Genomic DNA, 25,063 nt, shown 5'->3' with positions numbered 1-25,063 from the left:
TTTGTGGGAGGATCTGGTGGTATTAGGGTTTGAGGAATTCCAAGAAAGAGGGAGAAAGGGAGAAAGTCATAGAAAGTAGCAATTCAAAGGGGAGTGTGTGATCTTTTTTTACCCCTTTTACATCATTCTTGGGTTGTTGATGCTGCCACTGAAATATTCAAGGGGACAGAGTGGGTAAGCTAACGTGATATTGCAAAACACCCTACCCCACCCCCATTCGCGCAATGTAGGCTTTTTCCTTTTCGCACCATTGAAACGAGGGATTTCGGAGAATGTGACAAGCTGCCGGTTAGTTGGGTCCCAGAAGAGCAAGCGTACCACACCATAACAGCCCTAACTCTGATGAACTCAAAACAGCAACAACCTTGCCTAAAAAAGACAGGCGCTTCCAAAATTTCATTGGATCCCGGAACACCAGTACACCTCCTACTTGGAGAAGCAACAAACCAGACAACTACAGATCTTGTCATAGATGCTACATGATAAATGTAGAGACCCTCGCATATCATACACAGACCCTCACCAAATATTACGAGAAGGGCTGCTAGGATAATAGCCAGATTGCCCAGCTATTCTCATGTCACACCCATACTAACTGGTTGTCTGATATATGGAGAATACAATTCAATTTAAATCTGTACCTAACTGCCTAAAGTGATTGCCTCTTTATTGCCGGCATATGTGCCTTGCCGCCCACTACGATCACAGGTTACATAGTAACATAGTAGATGATGACAGATAAAGACCCGAATGGTCCATCCAGTCTGTCCAACCTGATTCAATTTAAATTTTTTAAATTTTTTCTTCTTAGCTATTTCTGGGTAAGGATCCAAAGCTCTACCCGGTACTGTGCTTGGGTTCCAACTGCCGAAATCTCCGTCAAAACCGACTCCAGCCCATCTACACCCTCCCAGCCATTGAAGCCCTCCCCAGCCCAAACGGCCATATACAGACTCAGACCGTGCAAGTCTGCCCAGTACTGGCCTTAGTTCAATAATTACTATTATTTTCTGATTCTAGATCCTCTGTGTTCATCCCACGTTTCTTTGAACTCAGTCACCGTTTTCCTCTCCACCACCTCTCTCGGGAGCGCATTCCAGGCATCCACTACCCTCTCCGTAAAGTAGAGACCTTTTGGTTGTTCCCCCAATTTGATCCATCACCAAAGCTGTAAATCGATCTCGAATGTTCCAGGTGGCTGAACCTCTACTATGGAATTCTGTTCCAGGATCAATTCGTCTAATTTCTTGGCATTTCGGAAAAGTTTGAAAGCCTATTTTTTCGGACCGGCCTTCTCAAGTCTGGGCAGTTTTGTCGTTTAGCAATTATCTGACAAGTTTCAAGTTTATTAATTTTAATATACCGACCATCAAACAAATATCTGGCCGGTTAACAATAAAATTAAAAGATAGGAAAGGTAAAAATTAAAGATAAAATAATTGGTATATTAAATATATAGTGCAAACATGAATAATATTAACAAGACAAACTAGAACGTGAGGGTAGATGGGGGAGGAGGGGAAGAGTTACATAATTAAGAAGAAAAAGGAGATAGTGGGATTGGGATAAAACATATAAGGTGGGGTCGCTTTATTAAAGCGGTTGGTTGCTGGAAAGGGAAGGAAAGAAGATAAGTCTATGCACTGGCAAATGCGTCACAGAATAAGAAGGTTTTTAGGCCTATCTTAAATTTATCTAGATGTTGTTCATCGCGGAGTTGCTGTGGAAGAGAGTTCCATAAGGTTGGAGCAGTTACTGCAAAATTTAATTTTCGTGTATAGTAAAAATCTTTTATGGAGGGAATAAAGAGAAGTTTTTGGTCAGTTGGCCTTAGAGTGCGTGGGGAACATTGGAGTATGAGAAGTTTATCTAGAAATGAGGGCAGGTGAGAGAGTTTTATTTTAAAGGAAAGTAAGATGATTTTATAGGTAATACGGTGAGTGATGGGGAGCCGATGTGCTTTTTTTAGAAGAGGAGTGACATGGTCGTATTTGCCTATTTTATAAATAAGTTTTATTGCAGTGTTTTGTATTAGTTGAAGGCGTCGTATTTCTTTTTGAGGGAGACCATTGAAAAGCGAGTTACAATAATCTAAATGGGAGATAACTAAGGAGTGTATCAGAATAATGATTGAATCGGTCTCTAGGACAGAAAGTAAGGACCGAATGATACGTAGTTTGAAAAAACAGATTTTTACGACTGAACTTATATGATCGTGGAAGGTAAGATCCCTGTCAATGATGACGCCTAATAGTTTGATTTTTGTGTCCATTTGAATTGGAATAGATTTGATTGAAATATTTTCCAATAAGGATTCTGAAGTTTTGATTGGAAGTAGAAGACCTTATCTTCTTTAAGATATAGGTTCCACGGTTGCATATTGTCATTTTATCATGATTTGTTGGGTTTTGTTTTAATTATGTGTGTATCGCTGTTACCCACACAGATTTTGGATTTACGGGCTATAAATGTTTGAAATAAATAAATGATACAGATCCAGAAAAATTGACGCTGACCAGAAGGACAGCACAGTTCTATAAAAGTTGTGCGCGGCTCATAGAATAGCACTTTGGCGCCAGTGAATATCGTCATTTCAGGCGCACCCATTTAGGCCAAGGCGTATTCTGCATGAGTGTGTTTAACTTATAGGAGCACCCACAGTTCGGCCTTGCCCCCCTTCCCAGAGTCGCCATAGAACTGACGTGCACCATTTTGTAGAATGAACCTACCAAGTTGTGCGTTTAATTCGAATTAGTGTCGGCCATGATGTGTGAATTGCCAATTATTGGCGTCAGTTAGGCTGGTTAAGCAGTTAAGTTGCGTGCACAGATTGGCTGCCTAAAAGAACCCTCCCCTAAGCATTTCCCCGGAGTGAACCCACATGTTTATCCCATCATTTCTTGAAGTCGAGCACGTTGCTGGCTTCAACTACCTGACGTGGAAGACCATTCCATCGATCAACCACCCTTTCGGTGAAGAAGTACTTCCTGATGTCGCCATGAAGTCTCCCGCCCTTGAGTTTGAGCGGATGTCCTCTTGTTGCAGTGGGACCTGTAAGGAAAAATATATCTTCCTCCACCTCAGCACGGCCTGTAAGATATTTGCGTGTACAGCTTATGGCGCTGTATATAGAATTTGCGATCCAAAAGTTTCAAGCGTGCAGACAAAAAATTGAAATCAAAACCCCAAGAAACTGACCCTATATGCAACACAGTCTGAGTTCTGATTGTAAGCTTCTGGCTTCAGTGATACTATTATTTATCATTTTTATAGTGTCGAAAGGTGTACGCAGCACTATACTTTTAACATGTTATAGAAGAGCTTACAATCTACCGTATATACTCGAATATAAGACGATCCAAATATAAGTTGAAGTATTCTTTCCCCCTCCAAAAAAAAAGGAGAAAAAAAAGGTTGACTTGAATATAAGCAGGGGGGGGAGGTAATATTCATGCGCTCTGCCAGGCTTTGCACCCTGTTCCCCCTCCCTCCCTGCCAAGCTCTTCACTCTGTCCCACCCTCCCTGCCCTGTACTCTATTCCCCCTCTCTCCCAATGTCCTGTAGGCTTCCACCTAGCTTGCCGTATGACCTGGTGGTCCAGTAGGACCTGGTAGGTCGGGAAAGGAGGGATCCCTCCTGTCCCAGCTGACTCTGATAATTTTTTTACTTCTCTCCAGCTCCCACCACCCCCTCCCCCCCACACACATACCTTTTTGAATCCCTGGTGGTCCAGCAGTGTACCGGGCAGAAGCGAGCTTACTGCACTGCTGCCCCATGTGAGCCCCTTCCTGAATGGCTGCCTTGAGTTCTCGCGGCTCAGTGGTGTATGAGGCAGGAGTAAGCTTTTTGTGCTCCTGCCCGGCCCTGAGCACTCCTGAATGGCTTACACCAGTTCTCACGAATCCCGTGAGAACTGGTGCCTGCCATTCAGCAAGTGGCTCAGCACCAAGCAGGAGCGCAAAAAGCTCACTCCTCCCCAGTACACCGCTGGATCACAAGAACTCGCAGCAGCCATTCAGAGGAGCTCAGCGTGGGACAGGAGTGTGGAAAGCTCGCTCCTGCCTGGTACACTGCTGGCCCACCAGGGATTCAAAAACGTACACGTGAGGGGGGAGAGGCAGGGAGGGAGGTAAAAAAAATTGTCAGAGTCAGCCAGGACTTGTCCTGGCCCACCAGGTCATATGGAAGGCTGGCGGAGACCTGCAACAAGTCCAGGAGGAGGGTGGGTGATCGCTGACCCAAACATAAGATGAGACCTCCATTTTTGGGACATTTTTTAGCCCCCAAATTTCATCTTATATTCGAGTATATATGGTAATTTGGACAGACAGGGTATAAAGAGGTTGGGGAGTTTATTGTAGAGAGTTATAGAATGGACATAGGTACAACATTATGGCGAGTGTGAGTTAGCAGTTGAAGCAACCTAAAAAAAAAAGGGCTTTTAGCTTGGATTTGAATACTGCTAAAGACGAAGCCTAACATAATGATTCCAGGCAAATGGTGCAGCAAAATAAAATGGACGGAGTCTGGAGTTGGCAGTGGAGGAGAAGGGTACAGATAGAAGGGACTTATCCGATGAACGGAGATACTTGAGGAGAGATATTGGAGGGGCTGCAGAGTGAATGTACTTGTAAGTCAGTAAGAGGAGTCTGAACTGTATTCGGGAATGGATGGTGAGTCAGTGAAGTGACTTGAGGAGAGGGGTAATGTGAATAAGGTAGCTTTCGTGGAATATAAGGCATGCAGCAGAATTTTGAATGGATTGAAGCTGGGAGAGGAATGGCTGAGCAGAAGACCTGAGAGAAGCAAGTTGCAGTAAATACAGGTGGAAGGAGCAGGTATGGGATAGAGAGAAGGTATATCAGGGGAAATTCTTTAAATGGCAGCCACAGATGTTGGGAATATTAGCTTAAAGTGGATCTGATGCCTTATGTTTGAGTGTGACATTTACATCTGTTTGAACCTGATATAAATACTAATGGTGGTTAGTCGTGTAAATGACTATGACATCACACTTAAATTCTGAAAATGTCCCTCCTGTGGCCATGCCCTCTTTTGAAATGCACACTACACTTCCCCCTCCGAATCCGTGGTTTCAGCATCCGCGGATTTGGTTATTCGCGATTTTTTTTTTAAGGTGGGAAAACCCCCCCAAACTTTATTTCGGACCTTCCCCGCCTTCCCCCCAGCAACCCGGCCTTATCTGGTGGTCTAGCGGGCTTTCAAGGCAGGAGTGATCTTCCAACGCTCTTGCCCCGTGCAGATCGCCAATAGGAAATGGCTGCCGTGAGCTCCCGTCGTAGTCTCGAGAGACTACGACATCCAACATTCATATTTATCTCAATGAAGACAACAATCACACTGATTTAAGAAAATTATTTTGCTCCTGCTGTTTGTCTTTTTTTTATTCTGGCGTTTTCAGTCTCTTCTCCATTTTCACGTTGTTGATCTTTTTCTGATTTATTTTCCGAAAATCCTTTCCTGCTTCATGTTTCTCTCCTTTCTTTAACTTTTTTTTCCTCTTTACCTATGCTATTACCTTTGTTTTATATTTTAATTCCTTTTTCGCTTCTCTGCCCTTCGTGAAGGTACGACCAGGGCAGTTGCTCTAGGCCTCCATGTCTCAGGCCTCCATGTCTCAGTTGCTCCATGTCTCAGGCCTCCATGTCTCAGTTGCTCCATGTCTCAAGCCTCCATGTCTCAGTTGCTCAGGCCTCCAATGCCTTAGCTGAAGGAGGCATTCTGTAGCTTGCAGATGGGCTTTGTCAATTTCCGCCCTGTGCCCAGTCTTAACTCCAGCTTTGCCCGCATCCTTCTCCGGGTATTTTTCCTTCCTTACTCTGTTTTTTTATCTTCTCTTTCTCCCTTTTCTTTTTAGTGAACTGATTACCCTAGCTCCTCTTTCCTCTCTGTCTCCTCACATCCCCTCTTTCCTCCCTTACTGGTGATCTCATCTTTACATTTACTCTTCCAGCATCCTGTCCCCCAAACAACCAGTTGCCCATTAGACCATCTTCCCTCTTACCCCTCAGTTTCTCTTCTCCATACTGTGCCTTCCCGGCTCCATTTCTCCCATCCACCACTCATTCACACCCCTCCTCCCATGTGAAGTCAACCCCTCAGCCAGTTCCCCCCCCCCCACACTCACACACACCTTTTCCCCCTTTCTCAGTCAATTCCCCATCAGTCAGCTTCTCCCCTTCCTTCATCACGCCTGCCGTCATCTTTCTCACCCCCATTAGCCCAAGTGGTTGCTGCTGGTCCCAACCTTATGGCTGCGTTTCTTCACCTATGCATCCCCCACTGAACTCAAAGCTGGTAATGCTCCCCCCTCTCCAGGCCAGCGCTGGGGGCCACGACCCTACTTCTCTATCTCCCCCTAAGGTATGCCGCTTCCCAACTCTTCGTGTGTGCCTTTCTCTTTTTTTTTTTTTTTTTGGTCTGCCCTCCATCCCACCTTCTCTTCTGTTACAGGTCTTAGATCTACCTTCATGGGACAGGTTTTACCAGTTGTATTTGGTTATTGTGTTAAATGGATAAGAGAGAGGGAAAGAGGGAGGGGAGACACCGTGTTCTCCTTCCATTGGTTTGTGTTAACTGCTGGTAGTTATATTGGCAGTTCTTTCCTGGGGAGGCAGAAGGCAAAGGACCATTTGAACTCACATGGCAGACCTAGGGTCTTTATGATCTGAGTGGTATGCTGAAAATTATGGGCCATGATTCTTAATCGTAGCAATCTGCTATGTGAAAGTTTTCATCTAGATCAGACGATACCATTGGGGAGGAGGAAGATGGGGGGGCGGGGGCAGTCAGAAGAACCCAGGATGCAATAACAGCCTTTCATGCAAACAGGCTTCCAAGATGCTTAAAAGACCAAAGCTGTTCAGAATCAAGTTACAGGCCTCGGTCACACTCCACGCCAGAAGAGTCCCAGTCCCAACCTGTAAACACGGCAGTCCCTCACTTTATTCCTGCCTCACTGACATCCAATGAAACTGAAGGGATGGAAATGTACAGAGACAGAAGGGGCAGGAGAATGCCTGAAGGATAGTTCTTAGGTCCTTGCACCCTGCGATACAATGAAACGGATCATGGCCAGACATTCCTTTCTCTTCGCCCTGAAAGGGTCTGTTCTCGGCGCCATGTGATCCAGTAAGATAGAGGAAATGGGAACGCTGGGTGTGTGGGGGGGGGGGGGGAGTTCTGTGGTCCCTACGCCACGTGAGGCAGTGAGATAGAAAGGGATAGGAGCACTTGGAGTGAGTCTGATCTCTGCGTCCTGTGATGCAGCAAGGCAGATGGAGGAGGTTTTATAGCTGTGAGAGCACTGCATGCAGGGGCTGGGGCCCTGCTCCTGGCTGCTTTACCCTATGTAACCCCTTCCAGGGGCGGTGCCTGCCTGTTTGTTCTAGGGGCAGGGAGGAGGAGGAGTCGTCGTTTGCCTGTTTCTCAGCCCCTTCAGGCCTTTGAAAGCTGAGAGCAAAGTACAGCTGTTCTTAGGGAGCCAGGAGAAAGTGCTGAGGCAGGACCCGCTCAGGGACCGGAGTGAAATTATCTGGCCCACCAACTGCTCTTCTCAAAGACCCTTTCGTCTCCCTTGGATCTTCATTTGTAATAAAGTCGAGCAGGCTTCTGTTTTTGAGAGAAAGATTTAAAATTAATATAAGTTAGATTGCGGCCCAATTACCAGCTCCCCGTGTACCCTTTGAGCCTCTCCTGCGCCACCCCCCCCCCCCGCTTGAATTTGAAGCTGTTATTGTCAGCTCACTGGGGAGGGAACCCTGCCTCTCCCTACCCACAGAACTACTTCGCACGGTGATGGGATGGGGCTTTTGTGAACTCAGCAAATCTCCAGCACTCCTGCTGGCTGTTCTCTTAGAGTGGTTTTCTGCTGGTTTCTCTGGTTAGAATAAGGCCTCCCCCTCACTTCTCCAGAATGACCTTTGATCAGGCTGGTAAACAGCAGCTCGAATGCTCTGGTCCTGCAGAGGACAAATCATGGCCCTTGTACTTCTGTGTTTCGAGGCGGGGCAGCTTCCAGTACAGTGACTGAATTGTGTATAATGGTTATGGGTGTTTAGGAGAAGTCCGAAGTCCTACGGCACAGCTCAGTTACGAAGGACAGCAATGAAAAGAGCTGTTTTTATCTTTCAAATCTGTGCTCTCCTGTAACATGAGATCTGTGGTGTAAAACTTTTTTATATGTCGGGGCGGGCTGCTGTCTGCCTCGTGTTTTGTGTTATTCATTTTTCTAAGTACCAGTTTTCTGCTTGAGTGGCTTCAGTTCCTGAAACATATGCCTTCACTATGAAAAGGGGTTGGCTATGACTCATTTACGTAGAAGTGGGACAGACACTAGGTTTACACGGTCAAAACAGACTCTGCACCCCTGGTTTTCCTGCAGGATTCTTAGTTCACGCTGGCTGGGGCTCCCCTCTTTTTTGGACACGGGTTTTCCTGTCACTGTGAGCCAGGGCCACGATTTTGAATGTGTGTGCATGCATCTGCTCAGCTGTCAGTGGCGTAGTAAGAGAGGGCAGACCGCCCCGGGCACCTTCTTGGGGGGGGGGGGGATGGCGCTGGTACCTTTCCGCCCCACCACGCAATGCTCCCACCCTTCCTTCACCCTGCTGGCCTGACTTTCCCTCTGACATCACTTCCTGGCCCTGACCAGGAAGTGGTTTCAGAGGGGAGCCAGGCTGGCGCAAGAAGCAGGCCAGAGAAGTTGTTTTTTTTTGGGGGGGAGGGAAGGCGCGAGCATGGAGTAGGGGGGCAGAGAGGTGCCAGTGCCCCCACCAAGATGGTGCTCAGAGCAGTACCCCCATTGCCCCCCTTACTATGTTACTGGTTCCATTGCAAGCAGAATGTTGTAATTATGATTATCTCGTTGATTTCCTGTAGATAAAGCAGAACAATGACCCACCCCCACCTTACTTCCACTGGGATAATATCAAAACTGGAGCAGCCTGAGGGGAGTAGGCAACCTAGTATGTAGCCTGGAGAGAAGATGACAGAGGGGTGATCTGAGAGCAATTTTCAAATGTGGGGATTACATTAAGGAATCTCCTCCAGCGTACTCACAGCCGCTCTTCCTCGCTAGTCTCTAGCAAACTGCCTATGTTCCATTTTGCTATTAGGGGCCCTCCCCCCCCCTTCAATGCCTTCACCACACAGGGGAGAATACTAAGCAGCAGGCAAACAGAGATCAGACACAGCGCTCTCTAGGGGCCACTCCTGCCAAGCCACGGCTCCTCTAGGGCCCTGTTACATCACCAGGGCAGGAAGGTTACACATCCTTGCATCACTGCAGAGAGCGCGTAGACACAGGGTGAGTCACAGCTGCCAGCTTCAGAGTGTACAGAAGCCCAGAAAAATGACAGACCCGAAGACATGGCAGGATTAAGGCAGAGGCAAACTAGGCAGCGCCTAGGGCCCAAATGTTCAGGAGGGGCCCTCTCAGATGCTTATAGTTCTCAAGGCAGATTTTTTTTTCTTTTTGCTCTGATAAGTTAGCCAATGGCAGAAATAAAGGGGGGGGGGAGCCAAAGTGGCCATTTCACCTTTACAGGGGAGGCTCCTTTTCTGGGGTTGCCAGATTTTACGACTGTAAAATCTGGACACATGGCTCTGCCCCCCAGGCCCGCCCTGTTCCACCCAAGTCACGCCCCAGCCCCTCCTGCCAACCTCTTCTTGTGCTTGAAGCTGCGTCAGTAGGGGCTTCTAAACATGCTCAAGTGTGACGCAATGACATGACACACGTGTATGTCATGTCACCGCATTGCTTCCGGTCCCAAACTGGAAGTTTTATCAAAACCCAGACAATGTGCTGGGTTTTGAAAAGTCGTCCGAATGCCTGGACAGTCCTCAGGACATGTCCGTGTAAATCCACAAGTCTGGTAACTCTATCGGATCCCATATTCATTTCATGCAGAAGATGGACCCTGAGGAAGGTTGCTTACAGTGACAGGAAACTGGATCCCTGACGGGAAGAAGCCTGAGCAGTAGGCAGTTTCTTGAGCCGACCAGGTAGGAAGGAGAGAGGAAGGAAAAGATTCCCCCCCCCCCCATGAGAGCAAGGAATGGAGGAGTGGCCTAGTGGTTAGAACAGCTTTCTCCGCACCCTGAGGTTTTGAGTTCAGTTCCCACTGCAGCTCCTTGGGACTCTGGACACGTCACTTTTAACACTTCATTGTTCCATGTAACATAGAAACATAGAAGATGACGGCAGAAAAGGGCTACAGCCCATCAAGTCTGCCCACTCTGCTTACCCACCCCCTGTCTATGCTCTAATGACCCAATTTCCTTATCTTGACCCTCGTAGGGATCCCACATGGGTATCCCATTTATTCTTAAAGTCTGGCACGCTGTCTGCCTCGATCACCTGCACTGGAAGCTTGTTCCAATGATCAACCACTCTCTCTGTGAAGAAATACTTTCTGGTGTCGCCATGAAATTTTCCGCCCCTGAGTTTGAGCGGGTGCCCTCTTGTGGCCGAGGGTCCCTTGAGAAAGAAAATATCATCTTCCACTTCGACATGTCCCATGAGGTACTTAAATGTTTCGATCATGTCTCCCCTCTCCCTATGTTCCTCGAGAGTGTAGAGCTGCAATTTGTTCAGTCTCTCTTCGTACGAGAGACCCTTGAGCCCCGAGATCATCCTGGTGGCCGTCCGCTGAACCAATTCAATTCTGCGCACATCTTTACTGTAATGTGGCCTCCAGAATTGCACACAGTACTCCAGATGAGGTCTCGCCATGGCCCTGTACAACGGCATTATGACTTCAGGCTTTCGGCTGACGAAACTGATACAACCCAATATCTGCCTTGCCTTAGATGAAGCCTTCTCCACTTGATTGGCTGTTTTCATGTCTGCACTGATGATTACTCCTAAATCTCGTTCTGCTGAAGTCCTAGTTAAAGTTTCTCCGTTCAAGAAGTACGTCCTGCAAGGATTTCCGCTTCCAAGGTGCATGACCTTACATTTCTTAGCATTGAAGCCTAGCTGCCAGGTTGAGGACCAACTTTCCAATGTAAGCAGGTCCTGTGCCATATAATTCTGTAAACTGCATTCACTTACTATATTACATAGCTTGGCGTCATCTGCGAATAGTGTTATTTTACCTTGAAGCCCTTGAGTCAGATCCCCTATGAATATGTTGAAAAGGAGTGGACCCAGGACTGAGTCCTGCGGCACTCCACTGGTCACCTCCGATGTTTTAGAGAGGGTACCATTAACCACCACCCTCTGAAGTCTGCCACTCAGCCAATCATTGACCAATGCAGTTAGTGTCTCTCCTAACCCCATCGATTCCATCTTGCTTAGCAGCCTGCGGTGTGGGACACTGTCAAAAGCTTTACTGAAGTCCAGGTACACGACGTCCAAAGACTCTCCCAAGTCCAACTTTCTTATTACCCAGTCAAAGAAGCTGATGAGATTGGATTGGCAGGAGCTGATGAGATTGGATTGGCAGGACCTACCCTTGGTGAATCCATGCTGACTGGGATCCCGAAGATTCCCTTTATTCAAGATCGTGTCCAATTTGCTTTTAATTTGTGTTTCCATGAGTTTGCACACTATTGATGTGAGACTCACCGGTCTATAATTCGCAGCCTCTGCCCTGCAACCCTTTTTATGCAGAGGAACGACATTAGCTAATTTCCAGTCCAGGGGAACTTTCCCCTTACTTAGGGAGAGATTGAATAGCTCAGCCAATGGTTTCGCCAGGACATGGCTCAATTCTCTGAGCACTCTTGGGTGCAAATTGTCTGGTCCCATGGCTTCGTTCACCTTGAGTCTTTCCAGTTCACTGTAAACTTCAACTGGTGCGAACTCAAAATTCTGAAACGGGTCTTCTGTGCTTTGTGTTGCCTTCAACTGCGGACCGTGTCCCGGTGCCTCACAGGTGAAGACTGAGCAGAAGTATTCATTCAGTAGTTCGGCTTTATCGGAATCTGCTTCCATGTAACTTCCGTCCGGTCTTTTAAGGCGTACTATCCCGCCTGTGTTCCTTTTTCTGTCACTAATATACCTGAAGAAGGATTTGTACCCCTTTTTAATGTTTTTGCCAGAATTTCTTCCACTCGAAGTTTTGCCTCCCTAACTGCCATTTTGACCGCTGTAGACCTGGTCCTATATTCTACCTTTGCCTCTCTTTTCTCCGTGCGCTTGTAGGAGAGAAACGCTTTTTTCTTCTCCTTAATGAGGTGCGAGATCTCCGCGGTGAACCATTGGGGTTTATTGTTACTTTGTCGTTTATTTACTGATTTTATGAAGCGGCTAGTTGCTTCATGTATGGTTGATTTCAGTGTTAACCACTTAGCTTCTACATCATCGGCCTCCGCTTGGTCCTGCAGCGTCCGATGGACGAAATCTCCCATGCGTGCGAAGTCTGTGCCCCGGAAATTGAGTACCTTTGTTTTCGTGTTTGATCTAGAGAAGCCTTTTTTAAGGTTGAACCATACTATGTTGTGGTCGCTGGAGGCTAGCGTATCTCCTACTGAGACCTCTGAGACGCTTTCCCCGTTGGTGAGTACCAGGTCGAGGATCGCCTGGGCCCTAGTGGGCTCCGTTACCATTTGTTTGAGACGTGCTCCCTTTATGGAGGTTAAGAGCCTCCTGCTACCGCTGGTTGTCGCTGAAAATGAGTTCCAGTCTCCATCAGGCATATTGAAGTCCCCTAGCAGTACAGCTTCTCCTCGTAGAGTGATATTCTCTATGTCTTCAATTAATTCTGCGTCCATGTCTTCCAGTTTTCTTGGGGGTCTGTATACCACACCTAGATACAGGCATTTTTCTCTGCCTCTTGCCAGGTTTACCCAGAGGGACTCCCCGGTGTACTTGCACTTTGATTGTGTAAACCACACCAGAAAAAACAGTATATCGACTCCCATCCCCCATATAAAGCTGAGCGACCTCTCAGGCCTTGGACCCCTAATGAGAGCCCGCGAGAAACGCAGTTTAGATTGTGTATGCCCTTCGGGGACAGGGAAAAATACCCCAGTGTTTTTGAATGTAGTTCACCTTGTACTGTGTGCAGTTCTAGTTACCTCATCTATCCCTCCCATAGTTCTGGAGAGGAAGGTATATAGGGCAGATTAGATAGGCCACGTGGTCTTTATCTACCTTCATTAATTTTTTTGAGCAATTACTAAAATAAGGTGTGAACTAAATCCAAAGAGCAAAGAGCGGGGCTTGATTTCTTGGATGAAGGGAGAGAGTTTCTGCTGCCCACCTCTTCCTTCCTGAGTTACGTAGCATATGGGGGAAGGGGAGGAGAGCTTGAGGCTCAGAGGTTTCTTTTGTCATTAGCTCTTCCTTCCCCCTTCCTCTTGCTCATCTGGTTCTTTCTATGTGGGTGGATGCTGTGCAGGGAAAGGGGGGGGGATTCTGTTTCCTCTTCCTGCTAAAGTGATTTAAACAAGAGGCAGCATGGAGGAATACCCAAATTCTCCTCCTTACCCCCCCTCATCCATCCCAACACAGACCTCTTCCCCTTTCAAGATGACCCCAACCCATCCTTAGCAAACCCTGACGGAGAGAGAGTGAGAGATGAATTAGCTTAACGGAGTGAAGGACTAGTCTAATGGGTCGTCCAGTGGATCTGAGAACCAGGCGGAACCAGGCTCGGTCCTCACTGCGGCTCCTTGTGACCCTGGGCAAGTCACTTAACCCTTCATTGCTGTAAAAACAATAAAAAAAGATTGTGAGCCCCACTAGGAACAGTGACAGCTTTGGTTGTACCACGGAAAGGAAGTCTTATCAAATGCATGACCCTTACAGGGCAACCTCAATAACAGAAAGTATCCAGAGGTGGGAAGGAGGAGAGAGGGGAGGTAGAGGAAAGAGGGAGGAGTTGGTGTGAGTGGGGGGAAGAGATGGACAGAAATAATAGTGTGGAAGGGTCGGGAGGATGATGAATGATATATAAAGTAAGCCAAATCAGCCTGTCCTTGATGGTAGAATATATGAGTTGATTTCCTAGTTTAAATCCTAGCGACCACTTTAGTGTGGACTAGATCAAGTTGATTGATTGCCTTATATATGTTTCAATGTATTTTATATACAGTTTTTGTGGATATTCATGAATAATCATAATAAAGAATTAATAATAGTGTGGAAGGAAGGGGTGTGTAGAAGTAATAGAGAGGGATGACCTGTAGGGAGAAAGACCATTTCTCTTTCTGTATTTTTGCCAGCCTAAGGAGCTTGCATCCCTTCTCGGCAATCCATTGCTTATACAGAAGAGGCAGAGTGAGCCCTCGCAGCTCCCCCCCACCCCCGCTGCCCCTCCTCCTTTACATTTAGGGGCGTAGTAGCAGGTTCAGAAGTCATAACCCCCCCCCCCTCACCAGTTCTGGTTTTGTTTCTGCAGGTTTTAGGCCTCATCCATGGCTCCAGTGTGACCAGGCCACCTCCACCTCCCCTTGCCGCCTGCAGCTAAGAGCGCAACCCCAGCACCAGATTGTCCAATGAGAGGGAAACAACTCAGGTAAAACACAGTTCAGTTTCTAGAAAGAGTGTGGTGCAGTTGAGGCATGCACTGAGATGCTGAATTAGCACTTGGGCCATCCTCAGGGCGCCAACACCGTATTAAAAAGTGCTTATGCATGTGGATTTTTGACACTATGGTAGGCGCTTGAAATGCTGGATGAATTTCCTATGTGCAACCCTAATCTCATGGTCGGTAAGTCCAGGCCCCGCACTAATTCCCAGAATCCTTTTCTCTTCCCACCCTTCCTTTTTTTCTTTCACTCCTCTGTGCCATGAACCCCATTCTTTCATCCTGTTCCCTTGCATGCATCTGCTTTCTCTCTCCCTCCTTGTCTGAACATTTTCTCACGCCATATCCTCTCCCTCCCCCACAATCATTAATGCTCTCACCATTACTCCAGTTCTGTGTGCATGTTACTCTTTTGCTTCCCTTGTGCACAGCTCTTGCCGGTTCACCAGATTTTTGTGTGCCTTTGCCTCCCTCGCACGCTCATGGTCTTTCACCCTCTCCCTCGTCCCACTCCCCTTGTGTGTGCCCTCGCACCAACTTCTTATGTAGACACGCACACGCTCGCTCTCTTGGCCTCACTTCCTTAAATGGACCCATGCACCCTCTTGTTCTTTCCCCATCACCATGCACCGGTGTGCCCACTTTTTCACTCTTGGGCTTTCTTTTTCATTCCTCCTTGCATGCCCTCTGTCTCGCCCTCTTGTGGTCCCCTTTGCCTGTGTGCGCTCCGTCTTGTCCAAACTTGCCCGCTGCTCATGCAAGGGGCCGGTTCTCAAAATGTGCCATGTAGTGTCGGAATAACATGCATAGTCATAATCTGCGCAGAATGCTCAAGAGAGAGGTTTAGCGTCGGAAACAAGTAAGCCATAGATGGCCGCAAACTGCATTTAAATGTCGTCAAAATGGATGTTAATGAGGTCATTTGCTATGCCCTCCCAAAGCTCAGAGAACAGTGCGCAGACAAGCCACGCTCTTTCCACTGGAAACCTATTGCCAGCTTGGAGCTGGCATTGGGGTGTTTGAAGAGAGGATTTTGTTTGATTTTCAGTTTAAAATCTGCTGCGTTTCATTTCTTTTGAAAGTAGACGAAAGCCAGTACCGAGAGAAAAGGATGCGTGAGAACGAGCAAAAGTGAAAGTACGCATTTGGCGTCTGTTTACTGTACTTAGAAGCCTTCCAAGTAAAAAAAAAAAAGATAAGCTTTTATTTAAAGGCACAGAAGGGTGGCACCAATTTGTTTCACTTTCATGTTTGCCTGTTGCATGCGCACAAGACCTGCGCTTACTGCGAAACTTCTCTGCGCATATGTCAACCACATCCCCCTTTGCTTTCACTTTTAGAACACGCTTATACAGTGCTCTCCCCGCGAATTCGCGGTCAGCGATTTGTGGTCTCGGTCATTCGCGGTATTTTCCAACCGCGAATGACCAGGCAGGAGAGGGCAGCCGGAGCGCCAGTGAGTGAAGGAAATCACTCGCGGTATGCTCCAGCCGCCTCTTCCTGCACTAAAGTCGGGCCTCGCCAATCAGGAGCTTCTTTGACACACAGCTCCTGATTGGTGAGGCCCGACTTTAGTACAGGAAGAGGCGGTTGGAGCATACCGCGAGTGATTTCCTTCACTCACCGGCGCTCCGGCTGCCCTCTCCTGTCTCCCCTGCTAAAATCCGTATTCGCGGTTTTTCAACATTCGCAGGGGTTCCTGAAATGGAACCCCCGCGAATATCAGGGGAGTACTGTAATTTGAATACCATTCCCTTACAAAATAAAGTACCTGTATAATATATAAACGCTATGATTGTAACCACAGAAAAGTGGTATATCAAGTCCCATCCGCTTTTGCTTTCTTACCCCTACGAGCATTGGTGAGCTAGCTTTCTGTGCTCTTTTGGCGGTATGGAGTGTGCGCTGTTGGCTTTAACACAGGAGTTCTGAGCTTTGATTCCCCCCCCCCCCCCCCAGACATAACAACTACCAAGCAGACTGCAAGAGTGAGAACCTCTCTCCCACCTTTTGCCTTTTTGCTCGTCCACTAATGCTCTGTGGATCCTGAGAAGATGTAGGAATGGCAGTGCCGGCAAGATATGACTTTCACTGACTGTAGAGATGGAACTTAAGGTTATTGACCCGGGTATTGGTTTAGTATTGCTGAATGCTGCAGTCTTGCTATGGGATTGGAATATTTTAATATGGTGTTTATTCTTGTGGTCACTTGTCTATTCCCTTGTGATAGCATACAAGGGAATGCTGAAAAGTTCCGAGCCCAACCGACCAACTTCCTATATTCTGAGCGTTATTTTGCCACTGTAGCTGAAAAGAGGGTTATCTTATTTCGTTAAGTGACAATTTACAGAAACTGAATTCTATGTATTGACATTGTTTCAGATCATTAAGAACATAAGAACATAAGAAGTTGCCTCCGCTGAGGCAGACCCTAGGTCCATCCTGCTCAGCGGTCCGCTCCCGCGGCGGCCCATCAGGCCCATTTCCTGAGCAATGGTCTATACCTATCTATACCCCTCAATCCCTTTTTCTTCTAGGAATCTATCCAAACCTTCTTTGAAACCATTTAATGTTTTCTTGTCTACAACAGCCTCTGGAAGCGCGTTCCACGTATCCACCACCCTCTGAGTGAAAAAGAACTTCCTAGCGTTTGTTCTAAACCTGTCCCCTTTCAATTTCTCCGAGTGCCCCCTTGTACTTGTGGCGCCCCTTAATTTGAAAAATCTGTCCCTGTCTACTTTTTCTATGCCCTTCAGGATCTTGAAGGTTTCTATCATGTCTCCTCTAAGTCTTCGCTTCTCCAGGGAGAAAAGTCCCAACTGCTTCAATCTTTCGGTATATGGAAGTTTTTCCATTCCCTTTATCAGTCTAGTTGCTCTTCTTTGTACTCCCTCAAGTACCGCCATGTCTTTCTTGAGGTACGGCGACCAGTACTGGACGCAGTACTCCAGGTGCGGCCGCACCATTGCACGATATAGCGGCATGATGACTTCTTTCGTCCTGGTTGTAATACCCTTCTTAATGATACCCAACATTCTGTTTGCTTTCCTTGAGGCTGTGGCGCATTGTGCTGATGCCTTCAGTGTTTCATCTACCATCACTCCCAGGTCTCTCTCCAGGTTGCTGACCCCTAGTGATGTTCCCCCCATTTTGTATGTGAACATCGGGTTCTTTTTCCCCACGTGCATGACCTTGCATTTCCCCACGTTGAAGCTCATCTGCCATTTTTCGGCCCACTTTTCCAGCTGTGTTAGATCCTTTTGAAGATCTTCGCAGTCTTCCCTGGTTTGAGCCCTGCTGCATAGTTTGGTGTCATCTGCAAATTTAATGACCTCACACTTGATTCCCGCCTCTAGGTCGTTTATGTAGATATTGAACAGGAGCGGTCCCAGCACCGACCCCTGCGGAACTCCGCTCGTGACCCCTTTCCAGTCTGAGTAGTGGCCCTTTACGCCAACCCTCTGCTTCCTGTTTGCCAGCCAGACCTTGATCCATCGGTGGACCTCCCCTTGTACCCCGTGGTTCCATATCTTTTTAAGCAGTCTCTCGTGTGGCACCTTGTCGAAGGCTTTTTGGAAATCAAGGTAAATGATGTCTATAGATTCCCCTTTATCCACCTGACTGCTCACCCCCTCAAAGAAGTACAATAAGTTAGTGAGGCATGACCTACCCTTGCAGAAGCCGTGTTGACTCGGTTTTAGCTGCCCATTTTTTTCGATGTGCTCACAGATGCTGTCTTTGATCAGTGCCTCCATCATCTTTCCCGGGACTGAGGTCAGGCTTACCGGCCTGTAGTTTCCCGGGTCTCCTCTTGCGCCCTTCTTGAAGATGGGCGTGACATTTGCTATTTTCCAATCCTCCGGGATCTCACCGGTTTTTAAGGATAGGTTGCATATCTGTCGAAATGGCTCCGCTATTTCATTTTTTAGCTCCTTGAGTACCCTTGGGTGAATGCCGTCCGGACCTGGCGATTTGTCGTTCTTTAGTCTGTCAATCTGCTTAAGTACATCCTCTTGGCTTACTTCTAAATCGACCAGCTTATCATCTTGGTCTCTTATTACGATCTCCTCGGGTTCCGGAATGTTGGTTATATTTTCCATTGTGAAGACTGACGTGAAGAACTCATTTAACCTGTCAGCTATCTCTTTCTCTTCTTTTACTACTCCCTTTCTGTCACCATCGTCCAATGGTCCCACTTCTTCTCTCGTTGGTTGCTTCCCCTTGACGTATCTGAAGAACGACTTGAAGTTTGTTGCTTCCTCTGCAAGTCTCTCTTCGTATTCTCTTTTTGCTTTTCTAACCACTCGGTGACACTCCTTCTGGTGTTGTTTGTGCACTCTTTGGTTCTCCTCTGTTTGGTCTTTTTTCCATTTCCTGAACGATGCCTTCTTGTCGCTTATTGCCTTCTTCACTGCATTTGTTATCCACACTGGATTTTTCGTTCTATTTTTTTTGCACCCTTTTCTGAACTTGGGGATGCATAGGTTTTGCGCTTCGTGCATAGTCTCCTTGAGTAAGGTCCAGGCTTGTTCTACGGATTCCGTCTTCCCTATGTTGCCTTTGAGTTTCTTTCCCACTATTTTCCTCATGGCATCATAATTTCCTTTTTTGAAATTGAGTGCCGTCGTTGTGGTTCTTTTCCCCTTTGATGATCCAATTTCAAGCCTGCACTGGATCGTGTTGTGATCGCTGTTACCTAGCGGGGGTAATACCGCCACCTCCTTTGCTGGCCCTCCTAGGCCGTTGAAGATTAGGTCAAGAGTGGCATCGCCCCGTGTTGGTTTCGTGACCAGTTGCTCCATGAAACAGTCCCTCGTGACCTCTATGAATTTGGTCTCTCTTGCACAGTTTGAGTGCCCAATACTCCAGTCTATCCCAGGATAGTTGAAGTCCCCCATCACCACCACACTTCTGCTTTTGCATACCTGCCTCAGTTCAGCTTCCAGCTCCTGGTCGATTTCTTCCGGTTGTCCAGGTGGGCGGTAGTACAGACCCAATTTAATGTCTGCCCCTGCTCCTCCCTGTAGTTTAACCCATAGTGATTCCAAGCCATCCGCCCATACTGTTGTTTCCATCTTGGCTGATGGTATGGAGTCTTTTATGTACAGCGCTATTCCTCCACCCTTTTTATGTGTCCTGTCTCTCCTGTACAGTTTGTACCCTGGTATGGCCACATCCCATTGATTTTCCTCAGTCCACCACGTTTCTGTGACTCCAATTATGTCTAGGTCCTTATTGCTGGCAGTGAATTCCAGTTCTCCCATTTTGGCCCTCAGGCTCCTAGCATTTGTGTATAGGCAGTTTAAGACCCTGTTTTTTGATTGAACCATATCCACCGTCATTCTCTTCTTGGTTGGACTGAGAACTTTTCAGCAGCCCCCGGTAGTGTAAAAAATTTCAGGTAATCAGAGCTAATACTATGATGTCATAATGCCTCGTTTCACCAATAAGAGTCAACCTCATCAGTGATGTCACAGTGGCTTGATTGTCCTGTACTTGGCTTACTTCTATTATATATAAGCAGTGATTTCTTTTTTTCTTTAGTTAAAAGGGGAAAGTTATATTAATGTGGACTACTGTTAAGACATGTTATTGAAATTGTTTACGCTAATTATTAGTTACTAGGTCTTGTCGCGTACTAAAATAGCGCAGTTAGTGGTAAAATGAACAATCTTAATGATAGCCCATATTGATCACTTTCTCCACCTACAAGGGGGTGATTGAACCCTAGCCATGTCATTCTCTTCTTGGTTGAGCTGAGAACTTTTCAGCAACCCCTCATAGTTACCCATAACATTATGGAGTCCTGTTACTATGATGTCGTGTTACCATCAGTCAAATGATAAAAATAGACTGTGAATGGTAAGAACATAAGCAGTGCCTCTGCTGGGTCAGACTAGAGGTCCATCATGCCCAGTAGTCCGCTCACGCGGCGGCCCATCAGATCCAGGACCTGTATAGTAATCCTCTATCTATACCCTTCTATCCCCTTTTCCTTCAGGAAATCATCCACTCAAGTTTCAAGTTTATTAATTGGCTTGTTCAATCGCTTAATCGGATTTCTAAGCGATGTACAATAAAATATACATCCATAAGGAAACAAAAACATTACATACACTTAATTAATTATAATATAAACAAAAGGTAAGAGGGGATGAAATACATTTTTTATAGTAAAGAAAGAACATACAGGGAAAATACAAAAGGAAGTTGAAAAAACAAAAAAAAAGCAGAATAATTCACTAAAATAACACTTTATAATAAAATTTAATTAATTTGCAAATGCATCTTTAAACAGAAAGGTTTTTAATTCGCTTTTAAATTTCCCAAACACCTTCTCCTCCCGTAAAAACATGGGAAGTGCATTCCAGATCTGGGGAGCTGTACATGAGAAGATAAATTGTCTTCTTGTACTAATAATTTTTAACGAAGGAATTGATAACAGGTTCCGTTCACTAGATCTTAAGGTTCTTTTAACTGAATATGGAATAAGAAACCTAAATAAAAATGCTGGAGTCTTATTTTCTAATGTTTTAAAAATAATTGTACATAATTTATGCGTAATTCTATGAATGACTGGAAGCCAGTGAGCCTTTTTAAGGAGTGGTGTCACATGATCAAATTTTTTAGATTTTGTTATTAATTTAATAGAAGCATTTTGAACAATTTGTAATCGTTTAATTTCTTGTAAAGCAATTCCTTGTAAAGCACTCCCCTCTTGAACCCCAATACCGTACTCTGTCATATCACACCCTCTGGAAGCGCATTTCCAGGTGTCCACTACCCTTTGGGTAAAGAAGAACTTCCTAGCATTGGTTCTAAATCTGTCCCCTCTTAATTTTTCTGAATGCCCTCTCGTTCTTGAAAGTTTGAATAATCTGTCCCTCTCCACTTTCTCTATGCCCTTCATGATCTTGTAAGTCTCTATCATGTCCCCTCTAAGCCTCCGCTTTTCCAAGGAAAAAAAGCCCCAGTTTCTCCAATCTTTCAGCGTACGAAAGGTTTTCCATACCTTTTATCAAACGTGTCGCTCTCTTCTGAACCCTCTTGAGTGGTCCTGAAAGATGATTTTTATCCGCTGTTCACAATAAAAATACAAATAAAAGTCTGAATTAGTAATACACGTATGATTGTCCGGACGCAGTGATTTTACGCGCCACTCTGCTTGTTTCAAGCCATTTTCAGGTTTTATGCTCAAAGACACGTACATTGTTTTTGCTGAGGAAGGCGGTCTCGCCGAAACACGGACCATGTAGGGTCCGTCAGGACAATCATACGTGTATTACTAATTCAGACTTTTATTTGTATTTTTATTGTGAAGAGCGGATAAAAATCATCTTTCTGTTACTACCGTGTTTCCCCGAAAATAAGACACTGTCTTATATGAATTTTGGGCCCAAAAAACCCACTAGGTCTTATTTTCGGGAAACAATGCCCAATCACAAACCCACAGCATCTTTCTATCCCCACCGACCCTTCCAGCTCTCCCTCCCCACGCCGACCACGAGACTGACGTACCATTGCCTTCTTCCAAATTGCAACAATCTAAACGCGCTGCTTCGGGCCTTCTACCGCCGGGGCGTTGCTGATGACATTATCAGTGATGCGGCAGAGAAATGCCCCGGCGGGAGAAGGCATGAAGCTGCGCGTTTGGATTGCTGCCGTTTGGAAGAAGGTAATGGTATGTCGGTCTCGCGATTGGCGGGGGGAGGGAGAGATGGCAGGGGGGGAGGGTGCTTGGGGGAAAGCGCTGCTGTCTGCGAATCCAGCGCTTCAACTAGGGCTTATTTTTGGGGTAGGGCTTATATTGAGACCTACCCCGAAAATCATGCTAGGTCTTATTTTCAGGGAAACACAGCTATGTTTGGCGCACAGATTGGCACCAGAGTACATGTTCTGGAACGCCATTCTGCGCATTGTTGTTTGGGGCCGTCGACTCGTGCCCGAGTCCTAGCGACTCGATGAATTGCGGATCTAAAAAGAAATCAGTTTTGTGCTAGAATGGAAAGGTCTTCCAGCGTCATCCCCCCCCCCCCCACGGTTGTTTTCAACGTGTCCAGCCATCTGATTGCAGGTCCCCCTCTTTGCCTGGTTCCTTCGATCTTCCCAAACATGATGCCATAAGAACCTAAGAATTGCCATACTGGGACAGACCGAAGGTCCATCAAGCCCAGTATCCTGTTCCCAACAGTGGCCAACGCAGGTCGCAAGTACCTGGCAGAAACCCAAAGAGTGGCAACATTCCAGAGCTGAGATTGTGATGTCATAATGCCTCATTCCACCAGTGCCTAAGAGCCAACCTCGTCAGTGATGTCACAATGGCTTGATTGCTCTATACTTGGCTCACATAAGAACATAATAATTTCCATACTGGGACAGACCAAAATTCCATCAAGTACCAGACAGAAACCCAAAGAGTGGCACCATTCCAGAGCTCAGATTGTGATGTCATAAAGCCTCATTCCACCAGTGCCTAAGAGCCAAACTCATCAGTGATGTCACAATGGCTTGATTGCCCTTTACTTGGCTCACATAAGAACATAAGAATTGCCATACTGGGACAGACCGAAGGTCCATCAAGCCCAGTATCCTGTTCCCATCAGTGGCCAACCCAGGTCCCAAGTACCTAGCTAGATCCCGAATAGTAAACAGATTTGATGTCAGGAGGACCTTTATCTTCTGACGGTGTGACCAAAGTAAGACGCTCACAACTTCATCATTTGGGCTTCGAGTGACATAGCCGGTTTGATCTCTTCCAGAATTGATTTGTTAGTTCCTCTTCTGGCGGTCCACGGCACGCCTAAAATCCTTCTCCAGCACCAAAGCTCAAATGCGCATTACATTTTTACAATATCAATATTTATGCACGGAACAGACTTCCTGCATGCGTGCAGATGTATGCATGCAACTCCTGTCTCCCCAAAGTCCAGCACTTACTCTTTTTAAACCGCACACCTCCCACGTGCTCTTAAAAAAAAAAAAGGCTCACGGTGAAGGGAAGAAGCAAGCATGAAATCCTCACTAGCGCTGCCACTGAAATTCGAGCTGATCTCTTCAGATCTCTTCAGATTTGGCGTTAAAGCCCCATCGTTGTATTCAGCCTTTTGGTCTTCCGCGCCTTTCTGTGGCCCATGCGCTAAATAGTCAATAGCTTCGTTGCTGTGCGCCGGGCTTTGACCACGGTTGGCTGTGGCTAACACCGAGTTAACCGGTGCGCAAAGCCTAGTGATGCTATACTCCATTAGCTCTTGAGTGAACGCGGGGTAGGTTTGTTAGGCCTTTTTAAAGATGGATGTACTTTTCGGTTTTTATCGATTTGTGGTTTTTTTTTTTTTTTTAATACTTTATTCATTTCATATCTTAAATCAAGTACAATCAAAACAAATATCAATTTCACTTTCAAATACACTTGACATCTTATAAACAATCCTTATAAAATATAATAATATCTCCCTTCCTTATATAATTATGAAAAATATATTCATTCTATTATAATCAAAAAATACCCCCCCCCTCCCTCCCCTATTTTCTTTAGTTTTTTTTAATTCAGGGAAGAATATCTTTAATCGATTTGTTTTTAATGATTTGTTTATTGTTTTTGTTGCAAATTACTTTGGTATACTTTTATTGCAAATTATTTTGGTATACTTCAGTCTTACGGGAATGGCATTATCAGGGCTGAGTAAATGACAGCGGTTCCTAAAAATCTGCCCCTGGCTGAGTCCAGAAACAGATGCTGCCATCAACCATAGTGGGCAGATGCTGGGTTGACATTAGACCCAAGCTGCGGTGGGGAAGGGAAAGCCAGGTGTATGGTTATCTTTATTTGATATCCTGTCTTTCCTCCATGGATATCCAAGTAGTTTACAATACATTGAATAGTAAGCAGGTACTCCTAAGTAGTTTCCCAGCGGGCTCACAATCTAAACTATGGTACCCGGGGCAATTGAGGGTTAAGTTATTTCCCCAAGGTCACAGCAAGCAGCGCTGGGATTGAACCTACAACCTCAGGGTGCCGAGACTGCAGCTCTAACCACTAGGCCGCTGCTCTGAAGCTACAGTGGTTAGGCAAATCTTTGCATTCATATATGCCCAACTAAGTAGCTGTGTGCCGCGGCGAATTTCAGGGTGTGCCACGAGACGCCGGCGAGGAGGAGAGGTGCTGGCGCCGGATGATCTTGTCGGCCAGCATTGGCACCTCGCCTCCTAGGGTTAACAAACTCAGGGCTGCGGCTGGAGGGCACATTGGCACATCGACGTCCGCGCGTGTCTGCCGGCCCTCTGGCGGCGGCCTCGTGTTTAGTGCGTTGCGGCTTCCAAAGTTGAGACACGCTGAAGGTTGCCCTTGCGCGCGTTAGCGTACTAAGAGATGGCGTGAGCAATAGCTTGCAAATACAAAGTGGATGCACACATTTATACATCTGCTCTATGGGACCCCCAGATGTTATAGAAGAGGTTAACACTGCGTGACATCAGGGTGCCACCCACTGTTCCCTCTAAGCTGAACAGGAGACCCTCCCCCCCCCACCTACAGTCCTGCCACTGGGGCTGCTGTTCACTG

General features: G+C 46.4%; 1 protein-coding gene across 6 annotated transcripts in view; it reads left to right on the top strand.

The window, feature by feature from the left end:
* The window catches only part of KDM6B (lysine demethylase 6B), a 236,655-nt gene that overhangs the window by 109,072 nt on the left and 102,520 nt on the right, over nucleotides 1-25,063 (top strand). For all 6 annotated transcript variants that reach the window (XM_033924256.1, XM_033924261.1, XM_033924253.1 and 3 more), the window contains one exon: nucleotides 14,374-14,490. The gene's annotated coding sequence lies outside the window, so the exon portion shown is untranslated. The remainder of the gene's footprint in view (nucleotides 1-14,373; nucleotides 14,491-25,063) is intronic.

This window comes from Geotrypetes seraphini, chromosome 16, assembly GCF_902459505.1.
Source record: "Geotrypetes seraphini chromosome 16, aGeoSer1.1, whole genome shotgun sequence".
Classification (NCBI taxonomy): Eukaryota; Metazoa; Chordata; class Amphibia; order Gymnophiona; family Dermophiidae; genus Geotrypetes; species Geotrypetes seraphini.
Note: the sequence above shows the minus strand (reverse complement) of the source record. Positions and strands in the feature narration are given on the sequence as shown.